The sequence below is a fragment of the Anabrus simplex genome, chromosome 2, assembly GCF_040414725.1.
Source record: "Anabrus simplex isolate iqAnaSimp1 chromosome 2, ASM4041472v1, whole genome shotgun sequence".
In the NCBI taxonomy this organism is placed as follows: Eukaryota; Metazoa; Arthropoda; class Insecta; order Orthoptera; family Tettigoniidae; genus Anabrus; species Anabrus simplex.
The window spans coordinates 287,415,972-287,430,882 of NC_090266.1; positions in this window are offsets into that span (position 1 = coordinate 287,415,972).

Below are 14,911 nucleotides of genomic sequence, written 5' to 3' on the forward strand. Positions count from 1 at the left end.
TTTTTCAACCAAGAGCTGTTTTCTTCAAGGTGATAAAAGCAAAGTGCTTGGAAGATGGCAGGAGTATTTTTACGAGTTGCTCAATGGAAATAATGAAGATGATACACAGGAGGAAAATATAAATGTTGATGGGGAGGAAAGAGAATTGGAAGAGGAATCAGTAAAACAGCCGGACTTAGAAGAGGTCAAAGCTGCATTTAATGCATTAAAGAATAATAGAGCCCCAGGCGAAGATGGAATGGAGTCAGAGCTGTTGAGATATGGGGGAGAGGGAATAGAAAAGGCTGTTTATGAATTGATTAAGGAGGTTTGGACAAAGGAGGAAATACCCAAGGATTGGACATTGGGTATTATTTATCCAATACATAAAAAGGGAGATAAGGCAGTATGTGTAAATTATTGAGGGATCACCTTGCTGGATGGAACGTACAAGGTTTTTGGTAAGGTACTAGCCTTAAGATTGGAATTATGGATGGAAAGAATACTAGGGGATTACCAAGCAGGCTTTAGAAAACATCGCTCCACTCTGGATCAGATATTTATATTACGACAAGTGCTAGAGAAGTTTTATGAATATGACAAACAGCTACATCAGCTGTATGTTGATTTTAAACAGGCATATGACAGTCTAGATAGGGGTAAAATTTACAAGATTATGAAAGAATTTGGAATCCCGGGGAAATTTATTAGATTAACAGAAATGACTTTGAAAACAACAGTATGCAAGGTGAGAGTGGAGCAAGATCTGTCAGAGGAGTTTTTAGTGGAGAGAGGACTAAGACAGGGAGATGTACTTTCCATACTGCTTTCCAACCTAGCATTGGAAAAAGTAATCCGCCAATTGCCCATCAACCCAGGGGGAACCATTTTGAACAGATTAGTACAAGTGATAGCATATGCTGATGATGTAGCAATAATTGCAAGAAATGAAAGAGCTCTTGAAGAGAGCTACTCAGTATTAGAAGAGAAAGCACGGGCCTAGGACTAGAAGTGAATACAAACAAAACAAAATATATGAAGATGGGAGATACAGAGGGAGTAAAAGGAAGGACCACAGTAAGATTAAATGGGAAGGAGTATCAGTGAGTCACATCTTTCAAATATCTAGGCTCTATAATAACAGAGCACAATAAAACCTCCGTGGAAATACAGGAGAGGATAACAAGTGGAAACCGATGCTTTTACGCCTTGCAAAATATGTTTAAATCCAGGAATGTCAGCAGGAAAACAAAAATTAAAATATACACAACAGTACTAAGACCAAAAGTTATGTATGGATCAGAATGCTGGGTGATGACCTCCAGAGAAGAACAGTGGCTGTTACGGTGGGAAAGGAAGATAGTGAGAAAGATATTTGGTGCAGTAAGAGATCAGGATGGGTGGTGAATGAGGACAAATGTAGAGCTGCAAGGACTGTTTGGCCAGCCAGACATTGTTACTAAAATTAAGCAGGGAAGAATTAGGTGGGCCGGTCATGTTCAGAGAATGGCAGAAACCTGCACATTTAAAAAGGTGTTTATAGGAAAACTTGATAGAAGGAGGAGGAGAGGAAGACCCAGAAAAAGATGGTTTGATGATGTTGAAGATGACCTTAGAAAGTTAGGAGTTAAACGTTGGAGAAGAAAAGCTGAGGACCGAGATGAATGGAGGCAGGTGATAAAGGAGGCCAAGGGCCTACAAGGACTGTAGCGCCGACCAGTAAGTAAGTAAGTAAGTAAGTAAGTAATACAGTCAAGTGTTTAACGAATTTAGGTGGACAACGTGCTCAATATAGTTTTATCCTGTTATTCCAACGTAAAGAACTGTAGGAGGACCATAATAACTATAGATATTTATAAATGAATGCTTATTGCATTCACTGTAATAGGGGAGAAAAAAATTCATATCTTAGTGACTTTTTTTCTCCATATAGATGTGCCTCGACATAAGTCTTGTATTAAGTCTGGACGTCGGTCAGGTCCTTCAGCTGCTACGAGTTCTGCTGCTGCTGCTCCCACTGCCTCCACTCCTCCTCTTACCGGTACTGCTGCTACTTCTACCACAGTTACTATCACTTGTAGTATTACTGTTTCTACTACTACAGCCAATAGTGATACTGTTGAACCCTTACCAAAATGATTAATTCCTTTTCATGTCCTACAGGCATTGGCACGGCTTTCTTCAAAGTGTTAAAATCTCGAGTCAGGACTGTGGGTAGGCTAGTGATCAAAAAGTTTGGTCCCTCATTTTTAATGAAGTTTCCTTGTCTGCTAGACTTCTTTACAAGGTGACTTTGGATTAAATTGGTGGGTACATAGACTATGGACACCTAGGATGTACCAACAGATTTGCTGTCATGCCACCGGGCGAGTTGGCCGTGCGGTTAGGAGCGCGCAGCTATGAGCTCGCATCCGGGAGATAGTGGATTCGAATCCCATTATCGGAAGCCCTGAAGATGGTTTTCCGTGGTTTCCCATTTTCACACCAGGCAAATGATGGAGCTGTACTTTAATTAAGATCACGGCCGCTTCCTTCCCATTCCTAGGCTTCTCCTGTCCCATCGTCGCCATAAGACCTATCTGTGTTGGTGCAACGTAAAGCAACTAGCAAAACGCTGATCATGCCTTGGTGATCATGGTTAGAGGTCTAATCAGAAAATGGAAGCAACCTGTTGCTTACTTTTCTGCAGAGCCACTGTACCCACTGAGAAACTTGAAAGTTTTGATAAAGGATGTCATTTGTGCTTTGCAGAAAACTGACTTGGAAATTGTGGCAATTGTGTTGCTACCAGGGTCCCACAAATAGCAGGAATGTGTAGCCAGGGGATACTATGTAAAAAAATAAACATGGCAAAATTTCAATTTATTCCCCTCAGGCTACTAAAAATAATATTAAACAGGTAAACATTAAATGCAAAAATGAACTATTTTAGTTTTATCACGAAGAAGACGTAACAAAGTAGTTTGAAGTTCTTGTGTTCTACTGCTCGTTCGCAATCACTCGGTTGCTGTGAAGAGCCAGACAGGTTTGTTACATCCCGCGGAATTGACTGCTTGCATGCTATTCCTCACTAATCCAGACACTGCTCGCGCACGACACTACCGATGTAACTCGCGCAATTATGCTGACAATAATGAAGATTTTTCATTTAAATGAACAGTTTTACAGTGATTACATTTTAATTTGGAACTCATAATGACTGAAATATGTGTAGCCTCTGTAGCTTAGATGGCAGCGCGGCGGCCTATCACCGCTGGGTTCCATGGTTCAAATCCCGGTCACTCCATGGTAGATTTGTGCTGGACAAAGCGGAGAGGGGATAGGTTTTTCTGCGGGTACTCTGGTTTTCCCTGTCATCATTCATTCCAGCAACACTCTCCACTATCATTTAATCTGTCAGTCATTAATAATTTCCCCAGAGGAGTGCGACAGGCTTTGACAGCCGACACAATTCCTATCCTCGCTGCAAGATGGGGCCTCATTCATTCCATCCCTGACCCGGTCACTGACAGGAAACATGTTGTAGGTTTTCAATGACTGAAATATGTATTAATATTATGTAAAGCAAGTGAGTTAGGAGCACCCAGCTGTGAGCTTTATTCGGGAAATAGTGGGTTCGAACCCCACTATACCGGGCGAGTTGGCCGTGTGGTCAAGGCCACGTGGCTGTGAGCTTGCATCCCAAATCTGACTGTCGGCAGCCCTGAGGATGTTTTTCCGTGGTTTCCCATTTTCTCACCAGGCTAATGCTGGGGCTGTACCTTGATTAAGGCCACGGCCGCATCCCTCCAACACCTAGGCCTTTCCTCAATCAACCAATCAATATTGATCTGCATTTAGGGCAGTCGCCCAGGTGGCAGATTCCCTATCTGTTGCTTTCCTAGCCTTTTCCTAAATGATTTCAAAGAAATTAGAAATTTATTGAACATCTCCCTTGGTAAGTTATTCCAATCCCTAACTCCCCTCCATATAAATGAATATTTGCCCCAGTTTGTCCTCTTGAATTCCAACTTTATCTTCATATCGTGATCTTTCCTACTTTTATAAACGCCATTCAAACCTATTCGTCTACTAATGACATTCCACGCCATCTCTCCGCTGACAGCTCGGAACATACAACTTTGTCGAGCAGCTCTTCTTCTTTCAGTTCTTCCCAACCCAAACATTGCAACATTTTTGCAACGCTACTCTTTTGTCGGAAATCACCCAGAACAAATCGAGCTGATTTTCTTTGGATTTTTTCAAGTTCTTGAATCAGGTAATCCTGGTGAGGGTCCCATACACTGAAACCATACTCTAGCTGGGGTCTTACCAGAGACTTATATGCCCTCCCCTTTACATCCTTACTACAACCCTTAAACACCCTCATATCCATGTGCACCCATCGTCGACATAAGACCTATCTGGGTCGGTGCGACGTAAAGCAACTAGCAAAAAAGGAACCCCACTGTCGGCAGCAGTGAAGATGGCTTCTGTAGTTTCCCATTTTCACACCAGGTAAATGCTGGGGCTCTACTTCAATGAACCATTTACTGCATGAATTATTTTTCGTTTTCGTTTGGTGAAGAAAATTTCAAGCTTCAATGTTCAACTTGCGTTCAGTGTTTTAGATTTACCAGCAATTCTTAACTGGGGCTGATAGCTTAACACTCGTATGTGGTGTGGATTGCCGTAACGGGATATATATATATGATTTGTCACGATTTCATGCTAAGCTTTTAACATTCAAAGACCGAACATTACTGCCTACTGGCCATGGGTACGTACTACAAGGCGCAAGTACAACTTGCACGACCATAGGTCGGTAATGTCATTGAGGTTGAGCCAGAGGTACTCCTGAAGCCTGTGGTAAAGTGATGGTTGGTACGCGTGGATGTTGACGGGGTGTAAGGAGTTCCTTTGGTTGTAGGGCTGTTTTGTCGTAGGTTATGTAAGAAAACAAGGCATCACTGGTATATGTCTTTAATTGACTGTACAGTTGAAGGTGTGCCGTAAAACCACCTCTGTCCACAATCTGCATCCAATTATACAGGTAAAAATAGTTATATGTTGCCTGAGGGCAACAGTATGCAATAAGGGTTAATGGCCATGGCCGCTTTCTTTCCACTTCTAGCACTTTCCTATCCCATCATCGCCATGAGACATATCTGTGTCGGTGCGATGTAAAGCAACTTGAAATATTATCTAACTAGCAGATATCTAGGTTATGATAGCCGGGCGATCAGTGAAAGGTCCTAGGAAGAACACTGTGTATGGGTTAAATATTGTTGAAGACTTACAATTAAACAATTTCTATTTGCAAAATCCTAATGATTGGATATTAAAGTTTTTAATTTTGCATTACAAAACACCCAGCATGTAGGCTACACAGTTTGGTCACATATCTGTGAGATTGCGCTTGGGCAGTGGTGTGTTCGAGTCCCACTGACGGCAACATTGAAGATGGTTTCCCTTCTTCGCAATAGGCAGGCAGATATACTAAGCCGTACCTTAAATAAGGGCACAGTTGCTTACTTCTGAGACCCATTCCATCGTTGCCATGAATCGGTGCTATATAAAACTCATAGCCAAAACAATGAGACATTCTTATGAAGCGCATAACATGATTATAATTGTTCATAAAGGTGGAAAACAAGTATGTTCATGTTCAGTGTTCTAATTTAAAATATGCCAAACATCTGCATGTTTCAGACTCGATTTGTCTTGATTGCATTCATAATGACTTATAAATTCCTGTCGTAGAGTTGTTTTATAATCGAACAATTTATTTAAACATCATGGGACATTTATTATTATTATTATCAGTATTATTATTATTGTACCGGGCGGTACACCTCTACGACGCAAGTTCAAATCTTGCGCCAATTGAAACTCCTCTACACGAGAAACTCTGAACTTTAAAAACGGAATCAACTCAACTGTTTATCAGAAGATGTCACTGGGTGTGTTTGAATTGCTTTTGTTGATCAAGAAGTGTAGACATTCTCTAACAGATGTCTCTACTAAAAAACTATGATAATGCACTCTGGTGCGAAGGAATGAACTTTCTTGGAGAAATTTTGTATTCATAAGTTTTGTCTTTATTAAATTTTGTTCTTTCATTTGAGGGTTGGCAATATTAAGCTTTCTTTCCGCCTGTTTTGAATTTAACCAATCCTAAATTTCTGTAATTAATTTCCCATCAATAAGGTGTTTCTTCGATTTGTGTGTAACTTTTGCTGTTAGCCAATAAACTTTTGTGGGCGGGTCTTAATCATTCATGGGAGGTCTCGAATTTTCCGCGAGGGTATAAAAACTGCTGATTTTCTTGTTTCCGGGCGACTTCAATAACATCTAGCTTCGCGTGTGGATATATAGCAGGGGGCGGGAAGCGCCTCTTTCTTCGGGCAACAGATCTTCAACAAGGTAATGACCATTTAACATATTTTCTTGCTAGCTCAGCAGTTTAACTCTCGGGGAAGGGTCGAAACCTTTAATATGTAACCAACCTTTTAAAAATATAAATCCCATTTCAGTCTATGTAAAAACTACAAATCTCTTGAACTGTAAAGCGGGGATAGAGAGTGCTTTAATCTCTCGAATTCCCCTTCATTTTGAAGTTGAGGTGACTACGTTTCCATAACCGTTTCTTCTCTTCCTTAATGTATTAAAGTTTTCTCATACGAGTCACCTCCCTAGCTTCGGATTAGCCCCTGTGTAATCGGCCTAGCGCCACTTAGGTTTTAAAATGTGTATTTAGGAGTGCTAATTCACGCCTCCATCCGTTTTGCGTTTTGGACCATTTAAATTAACCTAGTATTTGCCCACTAAGGCCCAGTAGATTGGGTACGAGATACCCCTGTTTCTTTATAAGTTGTGCCTTGATGGCAGTTCAGTGTAATGGTCTGTTATTGCCTTTATAGGCTCGAAAGATCGAGAGCGGATCAGCTCTTTATGGTGTAGTGGTAAAAGTACCTTAGAGAGGCTTGAGATGTGAAGTTGGGAGCAAGTGCGCTATGTAATGAGGGGTTTTCTTCCCTTTGGTAATTTGTGGTTGTGAGCTGAGAGCTCAGACTTTGGTGCTCGTAACCCAGAATTTGTAATATACTCTTAACTTGTGCTTTCGTTTGTAAAGTTGCATTGTACCTGATTTTTCTTTGTTATTTCACCTAGTGAAAATTGTTAAATCTTGTTATCAGTTGAAAATATAACCTTTATTTAAATTTTAAAATTCATCTTTCGGACTTGTAGTTAGACCCATTCCAGCCCGCACCTTCTTTCATCTCTGCTGATCCACCAAAACCTCGGAACAATTATTACTATTAATATTATAAGGAGCATTAAGCATATCTGCTGAATGGTAAGTGAAAACCTATGGCGTTATTTTTCGGAACAATGAACGTTTCAAACATGTGGTTTACTGTCCTCATAGCCTGTTCCTTTATATGAGCTCATAATTTCTGTAGAATTGTGTGATAATGATCAAATACTGAAGTGAAAGTGTCATGTGATATTGTCTGGACGAATTTTGTAAAGAAGTCTTAGTTTTGGTTTAAGCATCCATTTCTACCAAAGGTACCAAAGTGTCATGTGATATTGTCTGGACGAATTTTGTAAAGAAGTCTTAGTTTTGGTTTAAGCATCCATTTCTACCAAAGGTATTTTCACTGAAAATTTTGTATTTTGGAAATAATTTCTCATCAGAACACAGGAAATATGTTATGCTCTCTCCTCTCTTATTTGCAGTTTGTACGCACATCTTCCTCTACAGAAATATGTAGTGGTATGTCTTCAGTGTCCGAGTAACTAAATTAGTAATTGTGAATTTTGTGATGTTGGTAACTCATTTGATGTGATGGTAACAATTGTACAAACTTTCCTTATCATAGTTGTTCCCCTGTGATTGGGGACAGTAGAATAACACCCACGGCATCCCCTGCCTGATGTAAGAGGCAACTTTAAGGGTCCCAAGGGGGCTCCGAACTTGGGTAGGCGTCCGTAGAGCCCTTAGGTGAATCCTGGCATTGCTTCCACTTACTTACGCCAGGCTCCTCACTTTCATCTATCAAAATCCCATCTAACTCGGTCACCACCTGTTTTTTCTGACCCCGACTGGATTACGTATGGAAGCCTAGAGAGTCTTGTTTACACGCCCCATCATCGCCCTGGTCTTTCTTAGGCCAATACCTCCATTTTTTCGTAGTGTCGGCCCCCTTCGATTTCTTCTCTCCGATTACTAATGTATAGAGGATGGTTGCCTAGTTGTACTTCCCCTTGAAATAATAATCACCACCACCACCACTCTTATCGTAGTCGGTGCGATAAAACTGAATAAGACACAAATGATCGAAAATTGCATTCTTTATAACTTTTGTTATGTAGTTCTCTTCGATAGGACCAATCCTCCAGGGTGATTAAAATTTTTTATAGCCTGCATTGTAGTGGCATATTCCCCGACATAAAATACCAATTTTCAATGAATTCTGTTCAGCCATTTTCTCGTGACAGAAATGACGAAAAATTAACACCACTGGATAGTACGAGTCCCTGTGATTAGTACACCTAGGTGAGGAACACCATAGGTTTGCCTTGCCTGTAAATGGCCACAATGTCCAGCCACTCTTTGCAAATATCACGTCTAGGAACAGGAAAATGGTGAAATAAGATAAGTTTCCCTGCTATCGGAACTCTTCGCTATTGGTGTATATCCCATAAATTTGGCACTTTCCATGCATGGTCTAAGGAATAAAAAGAAATAGAAGAAAATAATTAAGAGCACTGTCAACAGTTTATATTTTTACTGCTAAATTCAATACCATCAAAACGATAGTGGCATATCAGAAATAATATATTACATCAACTGAATTGAATAAATTAATTAAGAATTTATTTCAACCAAAAGGCCATAACGTGACATAAATAAGTATGATAACGCATGTTATTGTTATTAATAACAACCACCGCCCAAAAAACTTTTGAAAAATATAGTTTTGGGAACAGAAACAGCTATCAATCATCAACTTAATAACTTACATAACCTCCTGTGGCCTAGTGTTCTTTTAAGAGGACTGTTTAAAAATAGAATCAAAAATCCCGCAAAAAATATTTTAAACAATAAACTAAACATAATATTGAGTATGCCGAAAAGTTGGTGTTATATTCATTGGAATTTAATTTACATTGGTGTGATATGCATTTCATATTCCGGCCTCAGGAGGTTAATAAAATAAGAATAATAAGGAATTCTTGAATTGCCGTTTCGATTTATACCTTATTTTAAAATGGCCATATTTTGATTAATTATTTTCGGGTCATATTTTGTAATTTTTACGTCATATTTCATCACTTTTGAGGTAATATTTGCTTGCTTATTTGGGTTATTTTTAGGTCTTAAACATCCGAGCCGTAGTAATAACTATTTTAAGGTCCACAAGCGGGATATTTTAACCCGTTAGAACGTGTGCTCAGATTTCTGGTGTATGAGTGCGCACTGGGTAAATTTTACCGAACCAGTTTATTGGTAAAACACCATGTATAAGTACAGTAGGTCTACTTCCTCTTAAATGGGATAAGAAAAAATGCTATATCTATTTGTACACTTAAGAATCTAATAATACATCATTAACAGAAAATTATATTCAACATTAATGTGAAACATAAATCTTGGTACTGCATACCAACCATGTGGGAACGTAGAATCTTTATAATGAGTGATTTACATTACACCGATAAACAAATTCAAACCTTTTTCTGCTCCCTTGAATGAAAATAGGTGATTATTTATAATTTGACCCTGGTGAATCCAAATCTGAAAGTAGAAATGCTCTATCACCTATCATTTTCCCTGGATTTTCATTTGTTTGCTCATGAAATAATATTTAAATATTGAAGAGAATAACTATGAAATATTCAAATATATATAGGACCAATTTTGACTGTTCAGTGAAGAATTTTAATTCCAAAATCAGGGGAAGAAAGTACATTTTTTCTCACATTTTCAAAATTTCTTTCTTGAACTCTTCTATTTGTAACTGCCACCTCTTCCTCAAAGTTCCAACAGTCAGTCTGCTAACATGTTCTGTACTGATTTTCCTGCATGTCATATCTCCGTGACAGAAATATCCTGGTGAAATCTCTCGCCGCATTCGTCACTAACCGCACGTAAGTTAGCGGGGGAAGTCCAAATACGAATGTTAGAAGTGAATTTTCAAGGACATATTGCATCCCATGCGCTGATAACACGTCAACAGGTTCTTAATAAGTTCCTTGTAGTTGTCAGCTTTCACATTTCCAAGAAAGTTATAGCATACTTCCCTGAAAACTAACTATGTGCATTTCTCTTTTTCTGTTAGCAATTCCACAAAGTTTTCAACATGAATGATCTCACGGATTTGCAGCCTAATAGACATACTTTCTTTTAATTCACTATCACTGAGTTTAGGAATTGTTTTTGTTCTCAAGTAATCTAAACCCTCACTGTGTTTATCCAATGTCTTAACAAAATTTTTCATCTGCCCTAACTTTATATTCAATGGTGGTAACAAAATCTTGTCTATCCCAAGTAGAGGGTGATTCTTAACACTCTTCTCTCCAGGAATTAAGCTTTTTTTGTATGAGCCAGTCCACAATTTTGTAATGTTTATCTTTTGCCTGGCCATCCCATTTGTGAAGAATGCAACTAAATTTGGTAAACCCAGACTGCATTCCTAACAGTATACCAATCATTTTGAGGTCTCTGCATATCTGCCAACCATATTTTTTCATAATTTATCACTTTTAATATATTATCCTTATTTTCATGTGTTTCCTTAATGGTCAAAGGATAGGCAAAGGGTACTGATGAGTATATATTCCCATTATGCAACAATACTACTTTTAAACAATTCTTTGATGAATCTAAAAATAGTCTCCACTCCTTTGGGTTGTGACTTCTTCCAAGTTCTTGCAGAAGGCCTTATACATCATTGCAGCAAGTTAACTTATTACTAACAGAAGAAAAAAAAGGTGTCGGTGATTATTGGCATTTCCGGTATGACACATCAACTCCATCTTGTAATGAATTCCACCCTTAAAGGCGAGAATCTAATAATTCCGCTTGAACTTAAGAAATGTTGAGGTGTCTGATTAGGTTATTTAGTTCAGACTGGGAAATAAAGTGAGGTATATTTGGATCAGGGAAATTTGGATCGGTGTTTGAATATGGGGCCCAATTTTGTCATCTGGAAAACCACTGCTTGGTTCTCTTTTCATCCATTGTCCATTCTTTAGGAGGCTTAGGAATTGGTATAAAATCATGACTCATAGGTTTCTTGGCTGAAGGAACATCAGGATATAATATAGAATGTTTTGATTTAGAACTATATCCCACTATGTTTGTTAAAAAGAAGTAACAATCCGTAGGATGATCTTTCTGTTCTGTCCATATTACAGGGTTTCTGAAGGCCATTGATTTGTGAGTGCTATTAAGTCAACCACATAAAGTTTGCAAGTAATGACAACTAATTTTATCTGTTGCCCAGCTTTTTCCCTCATCTTCTTTACATCCAAAATACAACTCAGATGCTTTCTTTACTATAGGAGTAATAGTATTTCTCTGTGACCTCAGGGTAAATTCCCCGCAAACATTACAAAACAAGTTCGGGTTATTCACATATTCATAATTTGTAACTTATAACTAATGATGATTCCAAGGGAATCGGAACTGGTTTTCATTTAATGAATGTTATATATTATATGAAGTGTTGAATGGTGGAACATCTCTCAATTGATTCCTATTATATAGTCACACATTTGCGTGACATGAAAAAATTGTTGAGTTATAATATAGTCCTTTACAAAAACAATTATGACGATTGCTGTTATCGTTTTGTTAAAATACAACTTAAACATCACTTCACTGTGCACAAGGGAGGTATATTCAGGGAAACAGGGTGGCCTAGGGAGCGGTGATAAGGGAACAGGGAACTGGAAATCAAGTGGGGATGACATAAAATTGTTAGTGTTGAACTGTAGAAGTATTGTAAAGAAAGGAATAGAATTAAGTAATTAATAGATATATATTTACCAGATATTGTCATAGGAGTTGAATCATGCCTGAGAAATAATATAATGAATGCAGAAATTGCCAACTCGCCCAGTCCATCAAAATTTAGTAAAAGTTCCGATTCAGATAACGATGAACATATCATATCTCCATACGTCAGCCACAAACGAAAAAAGAAGTACAAGTCTCGTTTCTATATCAAGGAAAGTCTACGAGTATCTCTGTTAAATCTAAAAAAATATATATACGGATGAGAAAATTAAATACCAAATTACAGAAAAGCAATCTGTAAATTGAGGAGTAGGATACGGGTAATGAAATCAGAAAAAAAACTTTTACGGTATCTGAACTTGACAAAAAAAAGAAAACCAGATTGAAAAGCATGATAAAATTGGTCATTTAGGAGCTTTATTCCTGTTAGAACGAATTTAATTTTCTTCTTCTTTCTTCATCCGTTTACCTTCCAGGGTCGGTTTTCCTCGGACTCAGCGAGGGATACCACCTCTACCGCCTCAAGGATAGTGTCCTGGAGCACCAGACTTTGGGTCGGGGGATACAGTTGGGGAGGATGACCAGTACCTCGCCCAGGCAGCCTCAATTGCTATGCTTAACAGGGGCCTTGTGGAGGGATGGGAATATTGGAAAGGAGAGGCAGGGAAGAGGGAAGGAAGCGGCTGTGGTCTTAAGTTATGTACTATCCCGGCATTTGTCTGGAGGAGAAGTGGGAAACCACGGAAAACCACTTCCAGGATGGCTGAGCTGGGAATCGAACCCACCTCTACTCAGTTGACCTCCGGAGCCTGAGTGGACCCCGTTCCAGCCCTCGTACCACTTTTCAAATTTCGTGGCAGGGCCGGGAATCGGACCCGGACCTCCGGGAGTGAGAGCTAATCACACTGACCACTACACCACAGAGGAGAACACAAATTTAATGTTACGGGAAGAAAAAAGAGAAATACGGTGAAACGCCGCTAAATATTTGCGTAACGGGCATAACATCGCTCACCAAACAGCGGATTCAATACGAATGTCAACATATCAGATGTGCGGAGGAAAAGATTGGATCGGTGATAAATGGTGAAAGGGCGATTAAACCCAACGTTATTTATGACCGCAATATCGATCCGCTTATCGGCTACTCTGAGGCACAATTAAAGGGATCGGTAAGAAGTGACAAACTCGCTATCAGATTTCTCTGCTTCTTTCGGGAATTACTTCTCTCGTTTAAGCATATTGTAAGAAATACCTTGTAGAAAATAAGTCAAACAATTGCTCTTGGTCTATCTTTGATCTCATATCTGTTTGCTGCCTCCTGAAATTGCTAGTTTTAATGAATCTTTATAGTTCTTCATATTCGAACGTGTTGCCATTAGCGGGCGAGACAGAACAGTAACGAGAACTCTAGCGGCACTTGCCGGAAGTATCTCGAGAACGAGTATAGTGTGCTGTATTTCCCGGCCTTGTGTATCTCGTAGCACGGCCGACTTGATGCGTCGCTCTAACTAGCTCCTTACCGGCCTTAGACGAGGTGGCCGAGTGGTTAAGGCGTTGGACTGCTTACCGGCCTTGACAATCGGGTCCACGCACTGTAATCGGAGTAGTTACACAACTCGACACGTGGCGCTGGCGGCCGACCTATTTGCGGTAGAAATGCATACTTCTTTATGGAAAATATATTGAATTTGGTTGCCGATTTATCGTAATTTAGAGCTATGGAGAATATTACATGGGTTAATACTGTTAAAATGATTAATCTTAAAGGTTACTTTCGTTGATATTTGCCAAAATGATGTGAAATGAAACTGGGGGGAGATGACTTAGTCCAGCCGACGTTCTGATATTGACTCTGATTGCCGATGTATCTTAATTTGGGGAATAAAATAGTATGTTACATTGACTAATATTGTTAAAATGATTAATCCTAAAGGCTACTTTCATTTATATGTGCCAAAACAACGTCGTGAAGTGAAACTGCGGAGGATGGAGTAGTCCAACTGACGTTAATTAATTGTGAGGAATAATAGTAATCGTTTTTATTATCATGGCATTTAGATACATAGCAGAACTTACCACAATGCTTTTGTCTTCTGATGTTAATATTGAGATTAAGAGTCATTGTTCAATTAGAGTTTTAAAATTCTTCAAGCGCTGCTCTCAAGAAGGGGGCTGGACAAAATATAAGAGTCTTACTTTTTCCAAATTCGTTGTATGCAGAACCTAGATATTTTGACTCAAACATGTTTAAATGTTAATTTCAATATATATCGTTTTAGATTACATTTCATTCATACCTTTCACTAGAATATTAAATACCGGGCAAGCTGGCCATGCTAAATTCAGAAAATAAATTTTACTTGAAATGCAGTAGGGTGGAACAAGTTGGCCGCGCTGCGTAGAGCTGTGAGCTTGCATCTGGGAGATAGTGGGTTCGAACCCCACTGTCGGCAGCTCTGGAGATGGTTTTCCGTGGTTTCCCATTTTCACATCAGGCTGTACCTCAATTAAAGCCACGGCTGATTCCTTCACACTGCTAGCCCTTTCCTATTCCACCGGCGTCATAAGACCTATCTGTGTCGGTGCGACGTAAAACAAATAGCGAAAGAAGAAGAAGAATTTTAAATAAAAATTCAGTGAGAGAAAAGTATTTTGAGTAAATAAAATGATGATGATGCTTGTTGTCTAAAGGGGCCTAACATCTAGGTCATCGGCCCCATTGCTCAGGTAACAACACTTCATACGCTGGCCTTACCGTCATAGCAGTAGTGATTCTTACTTGTCAATGTTTAAATGTTAAAGTTCAGATTATCTTGAACAAAAATGTGTTGTATTGATGTCATATGGCAAATACATCGCCTAAAGGATTATTCTATGAAAGAAAATTCATGGGTAAAAATACCTGATTAGCGTGAT